This window comes from Belonocnema kinseyi, chromosome 9 (assembly GCF_010883055.1).
Source record: "Belonocnema kinseyi isolate 2016_QV_RU_SX_M_011 chromosome 9, B_treatae_v1, whole genome shotgun sequence".
Taxonomy (NCBI): Eukaryota; Metazoa; Arthropoda; class Insecta; order Hymenoptera; family Cynipidae; genus Belonocnema; species Belonocnema kinseyi.
The window spans coordinates 81,596,621-81,609,668 of NC_046665.1; the positions used below are offsets into that span (position 1 = coordinate 81,596,621).

Consider the following 13,048-nt stretch of genomic DNA (forward strand, 5'->3'; position numbering starts at 1 on the left):
ATACTGCCTTATAAACTAAAAAGATGCATAAGTTACATTGCCGCTTAGGGTTATTTTCTTGAACTTAGCAATGAAAAAATCGACCTGAGCAGCAATCTCACTTATGTATCTTTTCAGTTTGTACGGCAGTATATGTTTCAGTAGAAAATACCCACTGGCTAAATTTTCAACATATTTTATTTAGACGTTTAGGAATTCAAAAGTACTTTTTTCGCAGCATCCAAAGTTTAAAACATTCAGAGTTGAAAGCTTTTAAATGATAAGGCATTTAAATAAAAAAGCGTGTAAAGTCAAAAGTTTAATGTTGCAAAGGAAAAGTTTAAACCCCTGATTTCAAATTTACAAAATACAAAAACTTTCCACATTTGTAGAATTTCAAATTAAAATTTCCAAAAATGTACATTTTTTATTTATTAACATTCTTTGCACTTTTATGCAATTGTAGAACAACTTTCAATGCATTTTTAATTTCATTGCGACTCGGTTTCATTTGACTAAACGTGAAAGGGACAAAGTGGAATTTATCTTTTGACTATTTTTAAGCTGCGCCAACTTTACGTCAACGTTAATAAGAAATCGTAGAAATATTGTCGCAGCGATGTACCACCGAAAATAAACTGGGCAATCTCACTCCGAGTCCCACTGTATCTCGAAAAGCCTGGGAAAGCGTTTTTTCAAACTAGTTAGGGAAATTCCATTTATTCTATAAAGATGATTTTTGACATTTTTTACCTCCTCAACCCTGCTGTAAGGATTCGTAAATTTGTTGTCCCCTCCTCTCGCCCCATTGTCACATAATATTTTTTATTCTTTACTCAGTATATCAATTTAGATTCGCTGTTAACGGGATTTCAAAAGATTTCCAGTGATTTGAAAGAAATTCAAGGGATTTTGAGGACTATAAACTATGTCATATAATTACAACATTAATACGTAATTTTATAATATTTCCAAAGCTTTTAAGGGATTTCAAAGAGTTTAATCAAACTTCAAGAGGTTTAATGGGGTTTCAAAAGAAATCGTAGGATTTTGACGGATTTATATGACTTTAAAAGAATGAAGAAAAAGATTCTCGCGGATTACAAAGGATTTTAAGAGATTCAAAGTATTTCAGAAGAAGTGACGGGATTTCAATGAATTTAATCGGACCTCAATAGATTGTATGAGATTTCAAGAGATTGCACCGAAGGATTTTAACAGATTTAAATGGCAGATTTTAAAAGGATTTCCGAATATTATAAAGGATCTTAGGGGATTTGGAGGAATGTTAATGTCTTTTAAAAGATTTTAAATTATATTTTAAGAAATGTTTAGAATTTCAACTGAGCTTTAGTGAGTTTAAGGGATTTACAACATTTTTTAACGAATTACATGATTTCAAATGATTTCAAAAATGTCCAGGGATTTCACGAGATCTCATAAAAGGAATACACTAGATTTTAATAATGGTATTCAAAATATTTTCAACAGCTAAAACAGGTTTCAATCGACATATTAAAAAAAAATATTTAGAAAGAGGAAACTTACATAAGAAATGCTTTAGATACCTCTCCCAAAATTGCCTCACATAATATTTAATGGATGCTCTCTTATTATTAGTTCTACAAAAACCATTAGCAGTCTGAAGTTATTATTTCGGGTCAGATTGTTCAGTTTTTGATTGAAAGCAACATTTTTATGTTTTTTTCAGTACACAGAGGTGTTTTTTTTCAAACTTAGACCTGAAATAGAAGGTAAATTCATTTGATTGGAATCGAAGTTTCTCCGACTGGAAAATAAAAGAAGGGCATTTTTCAGTTTCTTTCATTTTATTTTCAGACAATCTTAAAAGGATATCTCTGTCTATTTGTGAGATATTTTTCGTAAAAGGGTGAGCAACTGGATGTCCATGACACGATGCTCTTCCTTACTAAAACATCTGCAGATTATTCTGGGATCTAATGCTTTTTGTGGTCTTTAGTAGAAAACATGTGCACCTCAAGGACGTAAATCTCTATTCGTTCGGGTCCTAAGACTTTCTGAAAGTCGTGTAATTTAGGAAAATCAAGTCACGAAATAAATTCAGTCCTGACCTGAAAATCTTACTTGATCACAAAAAATAAGCAGCTCACTATCACATCAATTAGTTCAGAGTAAAAATAACTTCAGGGAAAATCTCCAGTGTCCAGGGATGCCACATACTAATGCAGTTGAAAGAAGTGATTAACTTAAGCTAAAATATCTCTAAAAGTGGCTACATGGTTAACACAAAAGAGGTCTATAATGTCAATATAAACTCGCATCTACTCAAAAATCTCGATTTTATTACACATAAACTTTATCGGCTTCCATTTACAAAATTAGATGAAATTCGATTGCTGAATTTGGACAAGTGGTCTTTCATTTTATTATACGTTAAATAAAACTTAGGCATTTAACTAACGTATTTATATTTCAATCATTTACAATAGGAACTATAAAACCAGAAAAATGTCAATGAATATAACTAAAATTTTATCATTGCATACTTTACACTTTAAAGCCTAAAATGCTCTCAAAACAAGGTACATAGGGTAATTTTACATGAAAATCGGGGAATAATAAGGGAATAATTTCTCATAAATAAAATTAATATAGGTTCCTTATTGAATTTAAGGTAAAGGGATTTCAATTCTAACATTCAAAGTAAAAATATTCCAGTTTCAACAAAATAGATGAATTTTCATTCAAAAAGATGAGCTTTCTACTATAGATTTGAATTTTCAACTGAAAAAGATGAATTTTATACGAAAAGAAATAAATAAATTTTGAACAAAGAAGGTTTTTTCAACTAAAACAGTGTAATTTTCAACCAGATTGATACATTTTCAAACAAAAATATGAATTTTCTATACTGAAAAAGGTAAATTGTTATAAAAAGAGTTGAGTTTCCAAGTTGAGAAGTCGAATGTTTTATAACAAATTAGACTTTCAATCCCGAAAAGATCAATTATTTACCAGATAGCTGAATTTTGGGCGAAAAAAAGGATTAATTAAAAAAAAAAAGTTGCACTTAGAACCAAATAGATGTATTTTCAAACAAATGAGGTGAATTTTTAACAAAAAAGTTAATTTTCAAACAAATAGCTGAATTTTCAATGAAAAAAAAAAGAATTTTCATCTAAACAGTTGCATTTAGAACCTAAGATAGTTGCACTTTTAAGCCAGATGGATGAATTTTCTCCTAAAGTGATGCATTTTTAACAAAAACGTTAATTTTCAACCAAATAACGGAATTTTAACGAAAAAAAAGAAGTAATTTTCAACGAATTTTTAATCAAGAACGATGACTTTTCTACCAAAAAAGAGGTTGTTTCTAATCAGAAAGACGATTTTTCTACAAAACAGTTGGATTTTCTTACAGGTCTCTATTAGTTCAAGCCGCGTTAAAGAAAAAAAATGTTTAGACCATAGATTACTATAAATTTTCTTTTTTTTTTAGATAAATCTAAAGTGTAATGGAGTAAAGTCATTTTTTTTTAAAGTGACTATAGTAACTTTTTTTTTTTTTAAGTTTCTTGAAAAGAAAGTAACTTAAGTGCGTCTATGCCCTGAGAATATATATAGTAGTTTCAAAACCAAAATTGAAAGCTAGAAATTTTGTTGATGACTTGAAATCGTCAGTGAAAGGAAAGTTTTTAAAACTTGTCACTCAGTGCAAAATAGAGTTTATATAATTATAAACGTTCCAACAAATGTTTCTCTAAATATTTATTTAATAATTTTCATATACCAATATTATTAAACATGTAGAACGCATAATTGAATGATTAATGATTGATTTCAATTTGAATATTTAGAATGAAAAAATTCGATAGGTTTCAAAATGGGTGAAAATTAAGAAGTCGAATCTTCTTGATTTTTGATCAAAGGAGAAATGAAACGAGAATTTAGTAAATCCAACTCTGAAAACTTGTTTTGCCGGGGCGGATTTATGGGAGATTGAATCTATCTCTTCGAAAGCCGTTAATTTGAACTCCCGCGCCCACTGCCGAATTTAGAGCGAAACAAAACAGTGCGAGTGCACAGTCATAGTGCTTTAAAATATCTCTTCTCTCGCACCGCTAAAATACTTCGTCTCCGTGGTGAATACCAAAACTATTAATATTACTCGGTTATTTTCGTGGGGACTTCTCACCCTGCTTGCTAGCTTACTTTTTAGACCGAAATCTCTATCATGAACGTAAACCACTTTAGAAGGATTCAAGTACATACTTCCTTGTTATCTAATCAGTAAAATTAACACTAGAAAGATTTACCTTTTTAAAAAAAGTAAATCTGTATGAAGGACAATTATTAAATTATTATAATGTTTAAAATATTTTCTTAATTTTGATTTTTCAATTATTTTAGTTCACTTTTTATGTATTTGTTCAACTTAGTGCAAGCGGTACAAAAATTCTGGATTTAGAGTGGACATTTTAATCGAGGAAAAAAACCCGATCATTTTCCGTTTCGTAAACTTTTTCACAGTAATTAAAATTAAAGAATTAGAGCTATTTAGGTGTTCTTCATACAAAAAGTCAGGTTTCTGAAAAAATAATGTTTCCTACTAATTTAAGAATTGAAAAAATATTATCAGTAATATCCTATATATGAAAGAAAAAATATCCATAACGCAAAAAGTTTAAAACTTACGAAAAATAGTTTAACAATAGTTTTTGTGATTTTTTTTCTTACTGTACTTTTTGTACTTTCAAACTGTTCGAAATTCAGACAATATGTGAATAATCTTCAAATAGAGTTATTTGCTTAATTTTGTTTCAAGAATGTTTTTAACGATTTTATCAATGATATCATCAGGAAAATTTTTTTGATTCTTAAACTCATAGAAAATCTCTTTTTTCAGAGATTTTATTTTTGGCACTTCTTCTTTAAAGCTGAACATGTTTTTCATTTTAAATAATAAGAATTGAACTGAAAATTACATCACTTGAGGTGGGACTCTTTTGAATTTTAAACTTTTGAAATTTACGATTACAACATTTGAAATGTTGTATTTAAACGCTCAATGATTTGCACGTATATAAAATAGAAGCTTTCAAACACTTTACAATTGAATAATTTGAAATTGAATGTTATTAAACTTCAAACTTAAAAATGTTAAACTTTTATATATTGAACAGTTCAAACATTTCAGGTTAAAAATATATAAATCTAAGATATGTTATCGTTTTCAATGTCCAAATTGAAGAATGATTCGAAAAAATTTGTAAAATGTTATTTTAAGCAATTTTAAGTCATGAAACATACAAAATTGGACAATTTAATTTTTTTATGTAAATCGAACACTCTTAAAGTTAAATTATTTTTATGTCGAGTCCTTTTAAATTAATAATTGTTCAATTGTTATTTATACATAAAAATTCAACACTTTCACGTAAAGATTAGAATTTGTTAAATATAACAATTAAAATTGTAATGTTTAAAGTTTAATTTTAGCACTCTGCAATTTTTAGCGATTCAATATAAACTGACTTATTTTATCGTTAAAAATGTTTAGAATTAAAACTAACCTTTAAAAAAAGTTGAAATCGGACTTATTTTGAATATTGAATTACATATGTGTATGATATTGCATGAAATTGGTGATAACTTAAAATTTGTAAAATTCTTGGTCAAAAAATAAATTCACTAGCAGTTTTTGGTTTTTCCGGCCTGAACAAATTCCCTCTCCACTCTGATTATTGTGTACAAAAACTCTCTTTATCTCTAATTTCGAATTATGAATTCAAAATTTTATTATAGTTTAAAATTTGACGTTGTACATTGTACAAAAATGTACGTTTAAAATGGAAAGTATTTGATTGAATGCTAGAAGATCACTTCCAATAAAAACATCTTACGTCATTAAATCTGTAAAAACGTTTATCAGTCTTTCTATAAGTCACGTACTTTTCGCTGATAATTCTTTTTTTCTACATAGTTACTTAAGCTGTTTTTGTTCGAATTTAGAATTTATGTTTCATCAAATAGTTAAAGCATTGTTAAACAAAACATTTAATACAGGGATTTCTTAAGATTTTAGAATTCCATTACCATTTAAAAGCATAAATAGTAAAAATATTTTAAATTTAAACTAACCTAAAATAGATCCATTTTAAATTCAGATATTGAAAAGTAAAAGTTAAGAATAAATTTAAATCATTTTCAATGAAAAGCGTTTATGATTGAACATTCATAATTCGAAACCTTCAAAATTGTGTGGTATTCATTTATAATATTGTAAATCGCCTTTGATATTGAATAATGCTCTTAAATAAAATTCTTTTGAATTTCTGTGATTTCCAATTAGTCAAATTTATAATTAAAGATGTAAAGTTTTAATAGTGAATTATTTTAAATTGAAAAAGTTCAAGATTATTAAATCCGGATTGAAACTTTCAAAATCACAAGTCAGATTTGCAACAATCTAAATGGCTGATCCAATATGATGGACTATGTACAAACAAAAATTTATTTTAAAATTTGTCAGCGTGATAACGAATTTGAAGTTAGATTTTCCAACTTCCAAATGACTAAGCCAATATGGCGGACCGTACGTAAAAAAAATTTATTTTCATATAAGATCTGCCATTCTTATTTTGAAATTTTCGTTCGGAATTTTCAGTTATCACACTGAGTTTTTTGTTAATTAAGATTTTTTTATATATATAGTCTACCATATTGGATCAGCCATTTTGAATTTTTCAAATTTGTCTTCAGATTTGATATCAACGACTCAAAATCGCCTAGGATAGGATATTTACAACTCAATTTTTTAGTTAGATTATTTCGTTAACTAAGATTCGGATACTGAGCTTTGACCCATTTGGAAACAAGACTGCAGATTTGGGATCATATCACAATAACGAATTATCTGAACATTAAAGAACTAAATAACTAAAATAAAGCACATGTAATTTCCGGTACATTTTTTCCCTTTTTTCATTTTTTTGAGATTATTATAAGAACAAATGGAGGACATATTCATCTTCAGCGTTAAACATAGTTTGAAAATGGTATGTTGCATTCAGCGAGTATCTAAATCATTTTTACTAATCAGTGATAATCGAGTCACTTATGTGTAAAAGAAAAAGTTAGTTACGTTGAACAATTTATAATAATAAACGGCCATATACATATATATTTTATTTATTGTCGATTAAAATTTGGCAACGAATTTTTTTTAAATACTCGTATAGTGATTTAGATCAACGGAGCTTCTTTCTAAACTAATTTTTATTGGTGGATCAATTTGAGTTTAGAATTGAACTCATAATTTTCAACAGCAAATTCCGCATAATTTAGAATGAAAATAATGAATTGTACTTTGTAAAAGAATAATCGATGGATTACTAAATTTTGCTTTTAAGTAGATGTTCGGGCCAATGAACGGATGAGGAAAGGGAAGACAGCGTTGGGTCCAGAGAGAGTGGTGCGTGCGGATCAATACCAATAGAGTACCTATAGGACATAGACGCAGAGTCTCGGGTGTGTCCGATCTCTCGCGCAGCATCCCTCTGCACTACTCACATCTGCATGCTTATTTATACTTCGATTTCTATACTTACTTATCTTTCCCTATACGTGGAAATCCATCGAGACCTAGACCTATTATCTCTCTAACTTTTGTCTTATTCTCAATCGACGAGAGCAAAAAACAAAAAATAATAATCTGTGGTTGATTGTGAACCAATCTATTCAGATTTGTACATTTTACAATCAGGAAAAATAAGAAGCCAAAAATTCACACAGTTGTAAAAATTGCTAATATGAAGACAGCCTTTAACAGATATTTAAACGGAACATGAATATTTTTCTATAAATTGAGGTAACAGGGTGGCTAGCCATAGGTCAGTGAAAGTCTGAAAAGTTGGGAAATTTTATGGTGAGGGTTTTCGTGTGATTAAAAAAATCATGTTAAAAAAAGTAAAAGCAGAACAAAAAATATAAATTATAGATTAAATTTGAAGAAATGTTCTTTACAATTATTATACTTGGGCCAATTAAAAACGATATCTTTCGAAAAACCAGAAAAGATGCCTCCAGGAGAGCGTAAAAATATTTGGCAAGATAAGACAAAAAAGCAAAGATTTGATCTTAAAAAGTTAGAATTTTAAGGTTATAATCTCACAAGTTTGAAAAATCGGCTTTCAGCATAAACTAAAAATCGAATTTTTAATTTTTCCAATAATAAAATCATACTCCTAAGATATGGGAACGCCGGGTAAGAATAATAAATGTTTGTGATCCAAAAATTGTTCTGTTCCGAGAAAAATCAAATATAATATGAGGGTTTCGCACTATGACTGACGATTTTTCGCTAATAGGCCTAAGAAAAGATCATTGTTTTTCAGTAAACAATAATAATTTTAAGAAATATCGATGCTTCAGGAAAGACGAAAAAACGTGATAGTGCCCAAATCCCAAGATAAAATTTTAACCAAAATTTAAATTAAAATTTGGTTTGAGTACTATTTAAAATAATGATAACTGGAAAAAATTGTTTTAGCACAGCATGTTCTATTTTTTTAACATTTTGTATGCAATAAACCCATTTCTTGAAAATGGCTGTATATCGAATTCTGTACTACCACCCTTCAACTAAATTCAGGGATTTCAAAAAAACTGAACGAGTTTGGAAATTCTTGTATGAAGCAGTAACTATTAAGAACAATCAGGGCTGCCAAATAGTCATGTTTGAAAGAAGAACTGTATAAATTCTTTAGAAATATTTTAGGGTATTTCAAAGAATTTGAAAGATTCTAGGTTATTCTTTAAAAAATCCATGGAAATTTCAAGAGCTTTAAAGTGTTTCAAGGGATTTCGAAAGATTAAAAAAAGTTCAGGGATTTTAAATGAATTGAACGATATAAGGGATTTAAAAAAGATGCATGGGGGTTTAAAGGTTTTTGTAGGATTTCGGAAGATATGGGACGATTTTATAGGACGTCTAAGGTTTTAGGATATTTAAAAATATTCTAAAGATTTCAATGATTTATGGGATTTTTAAAGCTCTCAAGATATGTTCTTAAAGTTTTCAGGATTTCAAGAAAAATCATCGTATTTCCTATAATTTCATGGGATTTTATAATTTTTTAATGGATTTCGAAGCGACAGTCGCAACCCTCTCTTGCACTGTCTTCTAACTGCGTTCGCCAGCAGTTCTGGGAATTATAAAACCGGCTTCTATGGGACCTGGAGTTTATTTCATTTTTTCCCTTCAATTTACTTAATTTTTTATAATTCATATCGAATTTGTATGAATTTCATCGAATTCTTCACATTTTCCTTAAAAAGCATTCAAATTTATTCCATTTTTTTAAATCAATGGAATTAAAAAATTACAATTCATGTGAAATCTTTTGAATTTAACTTTAATTGTTTCGAAATCTTATGAATCGATTTTTTTTAATGCAAGTGAACCGTAGTCACATTAATAATGTCTTTAAATATTAATGATAAGAAAAAATGAGAAATTTTCAAAATGAGACTGTGCTGCCACAATGGTTAAACATTTATGCTACAATTCAAAGAAATCTGAATAGTATTCATAGGCGAGCTTGCAAACTGGAACGAACCTTAAGCTTAGTGTCTATTTAAAAAATTCTTTTACGATCTAAATAAAATCTACTTTCTTATGCACTAAAATCATAATGCCAAAAAAGTTCATAAATCAAAATTGAATTTTCAACTATCTCGTTTCCGGCTCATCAGAGACAAATATATAGCAAAAGAAAAAAACAGGGAGAAAAAGGGAAGAGTCAACCAAAACCAATCCTCCTATCTTTTTTATTATTTCGCTACCTTTGTATAGTACTAGGGCCCAGCATGTTTCGAAGCCAATTTAGACTTCCTCACCGGGGATTTTTAATAGGAAAACTATCGGCATGAACAATAGAAATTTATATTAATTAAAATCCACATAATATCTGAAAATAAAAACATAGAAATTAACATGAAAAGTCATTTCTTCTAATTTTTTATTCTATGGTCAAAATTGATTTGCATACAATATATATATGTGTGTGTGTGTGTGTATATGTATAGGCGAACCTGATCATATATGTGTGTGTGTGTATCATGTGTGTGTGGTGCATATGTATGTGTATATATATATATATATATATATATATACATATGTGTGTGCGTATGTGTATATGATCATGTGTTTTGAAATGACTAAGTGATATTTAGGACTACCATCAAAATTATTTTGATGCCACATTGTTTATCTAGATGCTCATACCTATGTTCACTGTCAAATCTATTAAAATCTTCAATATTATGTTTTTCTGATTGTCATTTATACTTCTATATAATATGATAAATTCTGTTTTGCAAATGTTTTTCAATAACATCAAATGGGTAATGGATGAGGAAAAGGATTTGCTTAGACAAGTTAATGTTGATCAATATCTCGCATAAAAGTTTAAAATTTTAAATAAACTGACTAAAATTCTTACTTTATAGCTTCAAAAAAACGTTTGTTAGGAATCTCGGTATGGAATTTATACAAATACCATCGCTCTTATTCAATGGCAATTTCAACTCTTTCATTTTCTCGCTCTTTTTCCTTTTGTTATATATTTGTCTCTCAGAAATTATTGATTTTGGAAGTTTTTAATTTTCTGATTTTGGTACATAAATGGTTAGTAAGAAAGTAGATTTCATTTCGATCAAAGGTGGAAAAATAACTCCAACAAAGTCATTAAAAAGGGACTATTTTTTTTATTTGTTATTAGTTACAAATTCCTATTACCAACATCCGAAATCTTTGAAAATAGCCTTGAAGTTTCAGAATATAATAAAAATTAAACTTCATGCTTCAGAATCAATAGTCGAGTCTTTTATTTTGCAAGAAAGAGAAAACTGAGAGTCGTAATTATCTCGCCCAGCTAAACGCTTTGATTTATGGGATAATTTGTTCTAATTTGATCTTTACTGGTACCTTCACCTTGCAGGGTTTCGCAGGGAGTTTGATAATAATTTATTATTTTTAAGGGTGCAGTTCCGAATAGGTGAACGTGACGTTTCCTTCACACTGCGTATAACCATAAAAAATATGCTTTTCTGCGTTTATCTCAGCCAATATGCAAAATCTTGCAAAATGTTTTCAATAAAAGCTGTAGATCGTACAAAAATACACATTTTTTGTGTAACACATTTTTTTCTACTACATTTCTACATTTTTTTCTTACGCACTCCTCCTCGTGAGAGAAATCGTCGCATTCACCGCTAAGATGACTCGATGTTTTGTGCGTGCGCTCCGGAATCGGGATCCACAAATTGTTCGGAATGATTCACAGTTTTGTGGACAAATCCATGGTCTTCGAGATTAATGTATCCCTTCCAACATTCGCTGTGGATTTCTGTCCCTTCCGCTACATGCTTTTTTATTAATGCAATTAAAGTAGCCTGATCTCTCTTATTATCGGGACAGATTTCCCACCGATAGTTGTAGGAATGTCCTCTGTGGATCATTCCGAGAATCCATGATCCTTCTACTACACGTCCTCGCTCGTATTTTCGACGGCCGATTTTGCACTCATCGATTTCAACAATTTCACCGACACCGCCGATGCGACCATCCTCTTCGAAGTTGCTGTCAAGAGCAAGCATGCAGACCTCTCTACAAAATGAGAAGCGGTCTGAAACTGTTTCTCGAAAAATCGATTGATTGTTTATAATGTTGCTTTCCCGGATTGTTTGTTCAAAATTAAAATTTAACGCAAAACAATACGTAATGAGCATACAGGCCGCTGCAGAAATGCGGCACCTCTCAAACCATGTGTTTTCTGCAACGGTAATACTGTGACGATATTTGTGTATCTTATAACAAAGGAAGGATCCGCAAATATGTTCAGACTCCACAAGAGTCATCTTATTCTTATGTTTTGAGCAAAATCGTTCAGACGGAATTAATTCGATTTGTCGCAACCACTGAAGAGTTCTTTCCCTTTCTTGGAGAATCTTAGATAAACTAAAAATATTATATGTTTCATCCATCTTGACGAGGACTCAAGAGAGGAAAATCTCGAAAATAATATTGCATGCAAGAAACACACGCCCTTAAGTACTATGAGCGCGGATGGTGGAGAAAGACCTGTCGCTAATTGCATTGAAATTTGTTACATTTCATCAGATATATCTGTGATTTTCTCGGAAACTATTACTCGTAGAAAAAATTTATTATATAAGAAATGTGTATTTCGATAAGATCTACAACTTTTATAGAAACGTTTTGCGAAAATTTATGTATTGGCTGAGATAAACGCAAAAAACCCCGGCATCCCAATGACTGGTCACAAAAATAACTTAGTTCAGACACGACCCCCTTTCCAACGTGTCATGGGGGCGGGAAGGCACCCCTGTGACTGGAACCAGAAAAAACTTAGGTCACACACCTGCCCCTTTTCCCACGCGTCGTGGGGCGGGAAGGCACCCTTGTGACTGGTCACAGAAATAATGTAAGGTCACACCCCTGCCCCTTTTCCCACGCGTCATGGGGGGCGGGAAGGCACCCCTGTGACTGGAGCCAGAAAAAACTTAGGAAACGGGTTCAATTACGCGTATAAGACGGGTTGCTGACATTGTGGGACGGTTAACACTCGAAAACGAAAAGAGCATGATTTTTATGGTTTTTTTCATAAAAATCGAGATGTCAATAATTTTCTCGAAAACTATCCCTCGTACAAAAAAATGTGTATTTCTGTAAGATCTACAACTTTTATTGGAAGCATTTTGCGAGATTTTGCATATTGGCTGTGATAAACGCAAAAAACCACATTTTTAATGGTTTTTTCGCAATTGCACCATGAAAATCGCCTAGTCGCCAATTGTCACTATCATTTTCGTAATCAGCGCGTCAAAATACACAGGTATACGCAGTGTGAAGGAAATCGTCACGTTCACCTATTCGGAACTTTATCCATTTTTAATACTCATTGAGTTTGAAATATTTAATATAGGATGAATGTCTTCCTAAATTCGAATTTTCGACTTCTTAAATAACATTTTTGTAATAAAATAAAAATTTAGATAAAGA

The 13,048-nt window shown here is 30.2% G+C and overlaps 1 protein-coding gene across 4 annotated transcripts in view; it reads left to right on the forward strand.

The window, feature by feature from the left end:
- The window catches only part of LOC117179282, a 298,303-nt gene that overhangs the window by 278,670 nt on the left and 6,585 nt on the right, over positions 1–13,048 (forward strand). The gene's annotated exons all lie outside the window — the stretch shown is intronic.